A 12295-nucleotide genomic window follows, 5' to 3' on the forward strand; every position below is an offset into this window, starting at 1 on the left:
GAGAATAAAATTTGGCTTTCCTCATTTCATGAATTTTCAGGTGGTGTTAATTACAGACACTGTCTAGCTCCAGATAGCCCCACACTTCAATAATTATGTTTTTCTTTACATTGAAAGATACATTATTTTAATGGAAGAGATTGTTAAACGGTGCTTTCCTTTATAGTATGTGTGTGTTATTGCTCCCCGGAGAAAAGACTGTAAAGATATCCTACAAGGAAAAAAGAAAGAAAAAATTACAACAAAACTACACCTCCAGCTCAGACCTCTCCCCAGGTTCCAGACTTGTGCGTCACCTGCCTATGAAACCTCTCCAGTTGCGTGAAACTAGATGTTCAGACGACTGGTTGAATTGTGCCACAGCTTTGTCCCAAACACATTCTGCCCGTGGTCTTTCACACCCCGTGACAGCACCTTCATCCTACGGTTGCTACAGCCAAAGAACTCGGAGTCATCTTCTTATACCTGCATCCAATCTGTAAAAAACCCTATTAGCCTTGACTTTAAATTATATCGAAGTTGTGCCCACTGCTAGCCATCTCCAATGCTGCCACCCTGGCCCAAGCTGTCCCTACCCTGGAGGACACGGCCCAATTCTCAATCCATATGAATTGTACAATGTAGCATTTTTCAGATTTTTGAAATGTAAGAAGCTGCACATGCTATATATGATATACTGAGGCATGCCGATGTTTCTGCAGTGGGACACATGAATACTTACAGTAATTTGGCTGCTAAAGACCTTGAGGTTGGGTCAAGTAGAGGTGAGCTTTGCCACCTACTAATGTGTTACCGAAACAACTTTTGGATTCCAGAATTACAGGGAAGAACAGCTTCTTCCTGCTTCCCCCTTTGCCCTTTTCTGTGGTCTCTGCTCAGCTCAGCAGCCAGAATGATCTTTCAGAAGTTCAATGAGATGTCGGCGCTCCAAATTCTGCATCGGCAGCAGAACTTGGTTAGTTCAGGAAGAACTTAAGCCCTGCCATTGTCTCACAGAGCCCTGAATGATCTCATTCCCTAGCACTTTGTGCTTTCTCACTTCACTCCAGCCGCTCCAGCCTCCCCGCTGTTCCTCACACTGCTCCCAGCTGAGGGCTTGTACTCCAACTGTGCCCTCTTCCCGAACAGGCTCCCCTCAGCTGGCGGCTGGGCTCACTTTCTCACCTCTTCACACAGACCTCAGCTTATCAGTGAGGCTAGCCTGACCACCCGCCTCATTCAGTACTGCGACCTCCCCAACCACCACCCGCACACCTGAGCTCGCTGCTCTTCGCTCGCTCTTTTTTTAAAATAGTATTTATCACCTTCCAATACACTGCACTGTTTACTTATTTATGTGTATTTTTGTCTTTCCTAACTAGAATGTAAGCTTTAGAGACAGGGGTCTTTGTGTATTCCCTTCATGGGTACACTCCCCGCACCTAGAATAATACCTGGCACGTGATCGGCACTTACACACTATTTGTGGAACCAAGAGATGAGTGAATTGATCGATCACTCATAGCCTTTTCAATAAAATAAACTGTCATCATATAACTATATTTCCCATACAAAACCTAGTTTATTATAATAATGCATTAATTTATTTTTAAGAATTAAAAAATATATTCTTTTCTGATTGTTACTATTTTATACTATGGAGAACTTTTTTTTTTATTATGCTTCCACCATTTTTTCCCTCACTCTCTTTCTCCCTTTCATCCTTCTTTGTGAAGATTGGTATTCTATTCAGTGGATTTTAAAAAAATAGATATTAGCACCTTTATTTTACATTTAATATTATTCTGGACTAGTTTTGGGTGTACAGCATAGTGGTTACATAGTCACATACTTTATAGCGTAGTCCCTCTGATGTATCAAGTATGCAACTGGCCACATGCACAGTGATTATGATATTGACTGTATTCCCTGTGCTATAATTTATATACTTGTGACTATTCTGTAACAACCAATTTGTATTGTACTTCTTAATCCCTTCACCTTTTTCATCCAGCCCTCAAACACCCCTGCCCTCTGTCAGTCTGCTCTCTGTATGTAGGGTCTATTCAGTGAATTACCAAATCTGCAAATTTGATGTTAATGAGAATGGAAAGTATGTCAATTCAGAGATAATGTCTCAAAGTACTTATTTCCTAGGTTCTGAAACTAGTTCAAATAACTTTTTAAATTTTTATTATTGATTTTTTTAGAGAGAGAGGTAAATATTGACTTGTTGTTCCACTTATTTATGCCTTCATTGGTTGATTCTTGCATGTGCTCTGACTGGGGATCGAACCCCCAACCTTGGTGTATCAGGACGCCTAACCAACTGAGCCACCCAGCCAGGACCTAATTTTTGCTTTATGCTTTCACTCTGTGAAAGTTGGCATGTATGAAGGTACACACATTTTTTCAATGTAAGAAATATTTAAGAAACCACCCCTTAAAACAATGCTTTGTGTAGGCATAAACAAAATATCACTGAAGCTACAGTTTTTGTCTTCACTACTCCTGCTTAAGAAAGGAGTTCAAACCAGCAAAAAAGCTATTTAAACTTTAAGTGGTACAGATGGCTTAGTTACAATAGCCGTTTGCATTTTAATTTACACCCTAAGAAATTTTATCTAAATCAATTAATTACCCAAGTGTGATATTCTTATGAGGTTTAAAAAATTCATTCCAATTATACTCAGATCTCTAAGATGACTAAAGTCCCTTCCAATAACTCATCCCACTGTTGGGGTATTCTTACTTATATTTAATCCGAAGTCATGAACTACAGCTCTGTCTCGGTTCTTGTCATTACTGTCAGGGGCTCAGCGGGTCACTGTCACCCGACCCCACACCCCACGTCGTCTCGGAACACTCTCAGGAAACTGCCTGCTTCTTCTTGGGCTATAGTAATTTCGGTTTCATAAAGCTTTTCTTAGAAATATTGTTTTTTTAAACTCACTTAGTAATCGTTTTCAGCTTGCTCTTTGAATATTCTTTGTTTTTCAATCTGTCCCAAACTCTGGGTCCCAAAGGTACAGAATAGTCAGATCTTACCCAATATCGATTGCAGAGGGGATCTTTTAAAATTTTCTGGTCTACATCATTCCTCTCTGTCGGAGTGCAGCTGTTCAGCCCCCAGACACTTCCCCTCAGACAGGCAGACAATGCCCGGTGCATTCACAGTGGGCACAGAAAAGCATTTGTTGAATGGAGTGAAATGAAATTTCGTATTGGATTCATTTTTTTTAATTCTAAGTAATCCCTCACATGCTCAGACTAGCTAAATTTAACGTGTTCATTTGACAGTCACTCCTCACATCATCGAAGTTATTTCAACTTATGGTCTTTCCCTTATCTCGATACAGTTTAATATAGCCATTGAAAAGAAGTATTCTCTAGAAAACTCTAAATTTAACGTAAACTTAACTTCAAAATTTTAAGCAGAACGTTGTGTAATAGCGAAAAGGCTTCAAAAGGGATGTGAAAATGAGCTCGAGGCATTTGAAGCTGGGGATTTTAACTACTGCTAAGGACCGAACACCCTGAATCCGAAGATCTAGGTTTGATTCTTACCCCTGTTATCTGTGAGTTATGTGACTTTGGATGAGTTGCTGTGCTTTCCACCTCAATCTTCTCCTCTGTAAAAATAGAGGTGACATCTCTAGCTTTCCATGTGCATTGAGTGCTTTCCAGGATCAAACGTGATACGGGTAAAAGTGTTTATGAATGTTTAACTACTATGAAATGTAAAAGATTACAGTATTTTACAGGAATAACTCTGTTGGAGAGCATTGAAATAATGTGTGATGAAGGAAATAAGCTTTTATATGTGATAGGAAATATTAAGCATCTTTTTAAAAGAATTCCAACTTGAGGGACCCTAGGTCTTTAAAATTGTGGGAATAGAATTATAATCACATGTATTTGCAGTGCTAGCACTATAGGCCTGATTGAGCAACTCTACAGTCTGCAGATAACACGAAATTCTTGTTCTTTCACTTATGGACAAACCAGTACTTCTCAAAGTGTGTTTAATTGACCATTACTTCTCTGGGATAGGATGCAAGTGTGTGCCCAACAGAGTTCTGAGGTCAAATAAATTTGAGAGACTCTAGGTTTAGTAAACTTAATAGTTTTTTTAACTGTAGGACTTGTTAATATGCTAATGATCATTGTGAATCTCTCAGAGTGGCATATCATGTGTATTATTTAATTGTTGGGATTAGAGTTCATTGTCACCAACATCAGGTCAGGCTGAGCTGAACTAAGTGTACAGACCAGTCTGCATAAAGCTGAATAGTCTTCTCATTACCTGTCATTTGCACGGCTTCTGACACCAGCGGGTTGGGCTTGGACTCTGGAGGACGCTGGTAGAGGGGTGGAGTTGGGAGGACCGGAAGGTGGTAGGCGGACAGAGCAAGAAAACCTGGTCAAATTTATGGTATGCCTGTCTGGACGCCAGAGGTATGCTGCAAATTGCTACAAAGTTGGAAACCAAGAACCAAAGACAAAAGTCTGGTATCAGAACAGGTAGGGTCTATCCCAGAGCAAAGAAAGAAAGGCACACTTTATGCAGAACCTAAAGTGAAGGAAAAGAGGGGGAAAGGCATTCTAGCCTAGCAAGATAATGAAATACTATGCAGTGATGGTTTTTGAAAAATAATGACTTGGAAAAATACCCGTGTTATAAAAAATGTTAAGTGAAAAGAATATACAAAACTGTATATACCAGTTGGCCCCATTTTGGTATAAAATGTGTTCCTACATATGTCTGAATGAATTTGAAAGTCTGGAAGAAAAGAGACCAAAATAATAACCATGTGTCTATCCAGTTTCTGATATTTGGGGTGATTTTCCTTGTCTTTTTGTTTTCCTCATGCTGAGTTGTTATTTTTTTTAATCTTTCCATCCCCAATGTCATTAGTCATAGTGATTCAGTATAGCACTAATTCCTTGAGCGAGGGGCCCGTGGTACTTGAATCCCATTCTCTCCAGCAGTGTGTTTGTGTGGGGGTTTTTTGAAAAAGTACACCAACAGATTCTAAATATTAGTCATGTTAATTTTATTTAGAACATACTGGTTTTAGAAATTTATAAAAGGGCCTGGCTGTTGTGGCTCAGACGGTTACAGCGTCGTTTGTAGACCAAAACGTCGCAGGTTTGATTCCTGGTCAGGGCACAGGTTGCCTAGGTTGCCGTGCATCCAAGAGGCAACCAGTCAGTGTTTCTCTCTCATATCGGTGTTTCTCTCCCTCTCCGTCTCTCTCCCTTCCCCCCTCTCGAGCGTCAATGAGCATGTCCTCAGTGAGAATTAAAAAAAAAAAGAAAAGAAACAAAATTAGGGTAAGGGCTACTGCTAGGATTAGGGTTCAAAAAATAAATAAAGATAAAAATTCATTAAAGGTTTTATTAACTTCTATTTTTTACCTTTCAAATTTTTCTTTGCAATCTAATGTCAGGAGTACCCTGTTCTAGCTGGGAAGCTCAGATTGCTACAAGAAATATTATATCACTTGGCCCAGGGAGCAGATTTTCATCAGTGTTGTCAGAGCCATTTGAACAGCAGTAATTTAGAATGCTTATCTGAAACAGGGTTCCCAACCCCCGGGGCTGGTATGGGTCAGCAGCCTGTTAGGAACCAGCCGGGAAAACCTCACCTTATCTCCGCCTCCTGTCCCTGCTGCACCCGCCTCATCCACCGCTGGAGGTGAGCACAGGTGAGAGCCTGAGCTCCATCCCCGGCCCAGCCTCCCCGGAAAAATTGTCTTCCCCGAAACCGATCCCTGATTGGTTAAAGGTTGGGGACCGCCGATCTGAAATGTAGATTCCTAATCACTGCAACACATATACTACATCAGACTGTCTAGGGAAGTACTGCTCAGTCTCTGCTGTGTGGATCTTGTGAAAATGAAACCTCCCACCCAGTGAGGCTGTAGTAGGACCTGTGACTCCACTGTCTAACAAAGCTCACAGGTCCCACTGCTGACCTGCCCGCCACACTGAATAGCAGTGCTGTGAGAACGGTAATGGTAGCCCCAACCCCGCAGAACCGGTCCTCCATGGAGAGAGAATTAGCCATCTGGGAGGTTTTTAAATGTAGCAATTTTGCCTAAAATGTAGCATGTGGCATCTGGCTCATAGAAAGTGAAAAAGAAAGGTGTTGCAGATACCGGTTATTTATAGAATACAATGTAATATGTATCTGATGCTCTCGGGAGTGGCCCTATCAGACACCAGACTCAGTGTTGCTAGGTTATTCTGAATCAGGAGGATGTGCTGAAATTCCAAGTGTCATGCAGGAAAAGAGCATGGTTTCCTTTTCACCGATGGCTGCGTTGCTGCATGCATGCTGTCCACAGGTTCTGTCTCTCATTTCCCGTCAGCAGATTTGACAAGAGTGTGTGGCTGGTGCGATTACATTGTTCTTAGTCCCGGAAACACAGTCTCTTTTCTGATTCTCGGTGGTGATGAGTAAAAAGATTGTTTCTGCTGAGGGTTGAAGAGGTCTTCAAACTAGTTTGCTTTCCAGTAAACAGCAAGGCGTACAAAGACCCTGAAGAGATGCCTGACATCTCCCTGAAGATTAAATTTCTGCTAGTGTTTTGAAGGACCGAGTTGTCAATGCTTACAGGTCAGGACCTGGTGCTATGAATTCTGAACGTTTTCAAGATTTTTGATTTGTATTTTAATTGGATCCTATAGTGCCTGGCAAAAAAAAAAAAAAAATTGTTCCCTCTGGAAAGTATAAATTGAGTTCTTGGTGAATGTGACCAAAGGCAGAAATTAGATTTTTTTTTAAAGTTGTATACACATTTGTCTGCAGTGTTGTGTTGAAAACTATTGTGCTCATAGTCACTCTGCTATTCGAGTCATGTCACTAAGTCTTTTTATGCCTCTGTTTCCTCATCTGGACGTGGGGATAATAACGGCATCTGCCTCCTTGGGCTGTTGTGAAATTAGACGAGAGAGTGCAGATAAAACTCTTACCCCAGTGCTCGGCATATAATAAGAACTCAGTATGTTCTAGCTATTACTGCTTCCACTTATGTGGTTGAATTCACTTAAATGGTAATGATAGCATTTCCTACTTACCTCACAAAAATACAGCCCTATTTGGGGTTATTCTAAATGTTTATATTTTTCTGATGCTTTTTATTGTGGTTCATTCAAATTTTAATGTTATTTTTGGCTAACCAGTTCCTTTTGAAACAAGCTGATTTGCCAGTGCAAGCTATTAGGTGAGCAGATAAAATGAAAATAGAAAGCTGCAACTTCCTATGTCCTTTCTTATGACCAAATACGTGGGCCATCCTGTTAGTTTAGGTGCTTATAGTGCCTGCGTGAACAGCTGTGATGTTTGAGGCAGCATCACCGCGACTTCTTTGCTGTGCAAATAGTGACCACAGGCTTTGCAGAGACAGTGTCCAGAAGGAAAAGTCATATGATGGGTCTGATAAAAATCAGAAATCAAAGCCCCCTTTCTTCCTTTAAAGGGATTCTTTTGGCCTGAGGGCACTGACACCTGTCACCAACAGTCCGCAGGCAGATTCTGGAATGCTCCAAGTGACCATGCTGTGCCCAGTGCCAGCATACGCGTTGGGGTCTGCTCGCCACCTGCATCTGGTGTGCAGGACTCGGTCCTGACAGAAGCGACCCTCTAAGGTTCCTTTGGGTTAGAAGAGAGAAAGTGCTCCCTTAATCTGGAAGAGCTGCATTATTGTCCCCATGGTCATCCCTGCAGAAGAACCATCTTTTACAGGTTCTCTTCTCCTGGGCAGGGCTTGAGGTAGTTCTGAAACTTCCTTAAAGGAGGAAGAGGAGAGTCACAAAAACAGGGCTTTTATCGAGTGGCAGTGTCTGTGCCACCTTTCACCAGAGATTTAATTTCTTCCCGCTCTGCTATTTACCCTCCACCCAAAGGCGTTTTTCAAACTTTTTAGATTCTCCTGTGGGGTGAAAGCGTTGGCAAACAGGGCTTATTTCTGCGGATCTCAGCAACCTTTTCCTTTTTGCTTGTAATCAGTAGGCAGCTAGGAATTTTCTCTAATGTGGTTAAGGAAATCTCAGAAACTCTTTTCCAGTCCCTTTTGTTTGCTTCTCTCTGGTCATTGAAAGCTGTAATACATATGTTCTTCATCTTGAGAGGGAAAATGGGGGCAGGAAAGAGAGGAGAGGGGGGAGGTGGAAGAAGGGAAGAGGGGAAACGGGGGAAAGGAGGAGAGAGGCAAGGCTGCTTCATAAAACCCTTGTTGTTCATCTGCACGCTGAGGTCTCTAAAAGTCCCCAGGTTTTGCCGCCAGCACACGCCGTCAGAACATTAGGAACATGTGCCGTTCTCTCCGGAGGAACTGAACCTCGAAGCAGAGAATTTAGGACATTGTTATCTTTAACCCTCTAGTTCAACAGCAAATGCCAGAACTGGCCTGGGCCATGTCACGGGAGTCACCGAGAACAGAAACAGAATTTGCGGGCCTACGTTTAATGAACAGTGCTTCCATCCGCCTAGTTGCCCTGTGGTAACGGGCTGGCCGTGGGAGGTGCACAAGATAATATTTACATCCACCTCGCTGTGCTTACTCTTAGCGCTTTCTCAGTAGAATTTACAACTGACCATTTGGGAAATTTCATCTGTGAACTCAGGTTATATATTAATATGACCATATTCATGGGGAAAATATATTTAACAGCAAGTGCTGGGCCATACTTTCTTTTAAGAAGTTTTCTGCTTATTTGCTTGGCCAATTCTTCTTGAAGGCCCCAGGATTCCCAGGCATTAGAAAGCATCCTGGGCCCCGAAAACCAACCCCACCCCATTTTTATCCAGCTGGCTCCTTCCTTCAGTGCCTGTGCACCCCCTCCCGGGTGGTTCACGCAGAAGGTTGGAAGAAGCACTGGGCAAGGGGACTTTTAGTAGGAGAAAACATTGGCCAATGGGAGGAAAAACTGTAGGCAATACATGTTTCCAAGACTGATTCTTGAGTTCACGTTGTTCATAACTGTCCCCCGACACCGTCTCCCTCCTGTCCATTCTCCACGCCACAGCCAGAACGGTGTGCCTCATCTTGGCAGTCCTCTGTTAAAATCTTCCAGAGGCTTCCAGTTTCCACCAGAATAGAGTCCAAAATCGTTACACGTTTTTAAAAGGCCCAGCAGTCTGCCTGCCTCAGTCATTCGGTGCCCTTCCTCTCCTGCGAGCTGTGCCCCTGCAGTGAGGATTCAGAGCCACACCCCGTCATCCTCCAGGGTGCCAGCTTGCAGTGACCCTGGTGTAAGCAGCACCTCACAGAGGTTTTCATGCTTCCGTCCCCCTTCTAGCTCAGCCAGCCGGCCCCCTTTCTTCTCACCCCTGTGTTCTCATAGCTTCCTCTACCTCACGTTTAAAGCATTCATTTGCTGGGGAAATGGTTAGATGCCTGTCTTCACATCTGCAAGGTAGATCCTGTGAAGGCAAGACTGTGCGCTTTGCTTTACGACAAGCTCTCAGCCCCGTGCCTGGTACCCAGTGGGCGACTGCTTTCTTGGTTGGTTGCATGAGCCTGTGGATGGAATAAGGGGTGTGGCTGAGGACGTGATTGTATTGTTAGATTTCTCATCCTTTTTTTAACCTCTGAAATTACACCGTTCTAATTCTGAGGATGAATGGTGCAACTACAGAGCACATTTGATATGTGTGTGTTTTTATAAACTATATGTATATGTATTTAAAATGGATATTAGCCAAAATATGATGCCGGGCAGGATAAGGAGGAAAACCAGGTCCCAGCCTCTATCCTGATTATACTGGTGTTTTCAGGCATGGCTAGTCATTTATTTTAATTAAAATTTTCTGCATTGATTAAACTAGCTCTCCCGACTAAAGAATATTTTCAAATTACACAAACACATTTCAGCTTCACAGCCTCATATTTAGCAACTGTTACCAAGACCCCCGTCCAGAGCCCTCTGAGCAGTCGGATACAAGTAACAGACACAGCTGGGGGGGGGGGGGGGCGGCGGGGCAGGTGTCCTCATAGAACTCTTTTCTTTCAATGTTTTAGGTTAAGTTTTTCCATAATAGAAATTCTTTTTATAACAATCTTTAAAATTTAGAATTACAAAAGATGACACATTTCCCCCCCCAAATGAGAAAATATCGCTTTCCTTTCCAATAATCAGACAACACTATTAGCACATTGGCGATTTACACTTATTTATTTAATCCTCACCAAGGACATTTTTTCCTTGCTTTTTGGAGAGAGAGGAGGGAGAGCAGAAGGGAGGGAGAGAAACATCAGTGCGAGAGGGAAGCACAGACCCGTTGCACTCCCCCTCACTCCAGTGTCCTCCACCCCGTTTGCACCGGGCTAGGGCTCCCACACCTGGACTGGGGATGGCTCGTGTCTGTACAGGGAACTGAACCTCAACCTAGGCATGTGCCCTGAGGAATCGAACCCGCAACTCTTTGGTTACAGGTCTGGGCTTCAACCAGCTGAGCCACACCGGCCAGGGCGGCACATTGGCATATTTTTTGCCATTCTTTTTTCCAGTCCAACTGTTTGGTTTGTTCATTTTTCTTGTACCCAGTGGAGATCATTGCTTGATTTTGTTCCCACTGCTTATTTCACTCAGTATTTTCTCTTGACACAGCAGTGGGACGCTGTTAGCAATCCAAACTGGTATGTGTGAGGAGAGAGAGTTAATTAAATAATGTGGCAGAGTTACAGAGTAGAACGCGCACAGTTGTAAGAACTAATAGCTGCTCAGCATTTCAGGTCTCTAAATTCCTCGGAATGCTTCCCCGTGAATTAGAGTAATGGTGTGCATGATCGTTCACTTCTGAATCAAATAGTTCTTGAAATCCCAGTGCTTAAAAGACTAATGGACCGTCTGACACTTTGCAAGTTGTTAGACGACTAATTCTTTGGGTTGCTGTGTTCAACTGTGTGCTCTGGTCCCTTCCTTTCCCTTCTGCTTCATCCTAGGCTGCCTTTTGTTTCTCAGCCTCCTCCAGCCACTGTGAACACCTTTCCTCAACTGGCAGAGAGGCCTGAAGTGCTCGCTCTTCCCCCATCCCAACACTTTGCTTGGAAGGTTCCATGTTCTTCCTCTCTCCATGCAAATGGAGCTTCCTCAGAGAGGACCTCCTTGATCTCCCTGCACCCAGAACTATTTGCCCGCTGACAGTTCTTCGTGTGGAAAAAAGGGACCTAGCAAACTCTCATAATGTCCCTAAAATATGGCACTTTAAGATTTGAGCTATTGCAATCCAGAAATAATCTGCATAAATTGCAGCAAGATTAAGGGAACAACAAAATGATGGTTCTATAGAGTTTTTCTAATTTTGTCATCAGAAATGAAGCATGCTTGCTTACAACTTTGTAGTATTTCTAGTAGATAAAAGGCAGTTACCCTCTCAGAGGCCCAAAGAAAGACAGAGAAGCTGTAATTGGATGTCTTTACTGTCAGTCATCTGGGTATAAAAGAGGGAAGGCAGTTGCCTCAGTCCTAGAGCACCTGGGATCAGGTTGTGGCCCTAGAGCTTCTCTCTGAACTGGCTTCTCTTCTTATGCCCCATAGGCCAGGAATATGTGAGTGTGTGGGAGGGGCTTTACTGGCTGGACTTTTGAAACAAGCAGGAAAAAACTTCAAAGTAGTAAGCTTAAAAAATATCAGTGTAAATATTATGGAATTGTTCATTTAAAAAATTCTTGCTAAAAATAATGGGAACATGATCAAAAAAGAACCCATTTGATTAATATCTGTTGCTTGGTGTTCTACATCTTTCACTCTCTGCCTTATAAAAATAGATAATTCATTTAAGTTCTGTCAAAGAAAAGGGAGTATTCCCTGGTCTTTGGCCAAGAATCCCCCACCCCCAACCCCTTGCCAGCTCCCACACTCCCCAGTCCCACCCTAGCCACTCCCTGTGCCATTGCCTGGTGTTTGCCTCCCTGGCCCTTACCAATGGTCAGAATCATCCTGTTCACTGACCTTTGAGCTTCTGTCTGCCCCTCCCGTTAGCGTGCAGGCTCCTTAGGGCCAGGTCCTTGCTGGTCCTGTTCACCCTTTCACCCTGCCTCCTCCGCCTCCCACAGCGCTTGGCATCTGGGTGGTACTCAAATACACATTAAGTGAATGAAAAGCTAATGAGTTAAATTCATCCAGGTTTTACAAAGTGTCTACTTAAGCTCTGCCCCACTTGTTTCCAAGAGGAAAAGGGTTGACTGTAGTCCATGGGTTTCTTGACAAGATCTTCACCCTTGTTCAGTGAACACTTACTGAGTGCCTGTCACCCGGTCATGCCCTGGAAGTGCCACGTGAATAAGACATGATTGATGCTCTC

The 12295-nt window shown here is 43.1% G+C and overlaps 1 protein-coding gene across 5 annotated transcripts in view; it reads left to right on the plus strand.

Annotated features, from left to right (window-relative positions):
- Positions 1–12295, plus strand: part of NPNT (nephronectin) — a 77835-nt gene that overhangs the window by 52236 nt on the left and 13304 nt on the right. The gene's annotated exons all lie outside the window — the stretch shown is intronic.

This window comes from Desmodus rotundus, chromosome 4 (assembly GCF_022682495.2).
Source record: "Desmodus rotundus isolate HL8 chromosome 4, HLdesRot8A.1, whole genome shotgun sequence".
NCBI lineage: Eukaryota > Metazoa > Chordata > Mammalia > Chiroptera > Phyllostomidae > Desmodus > Desmodus rotundus.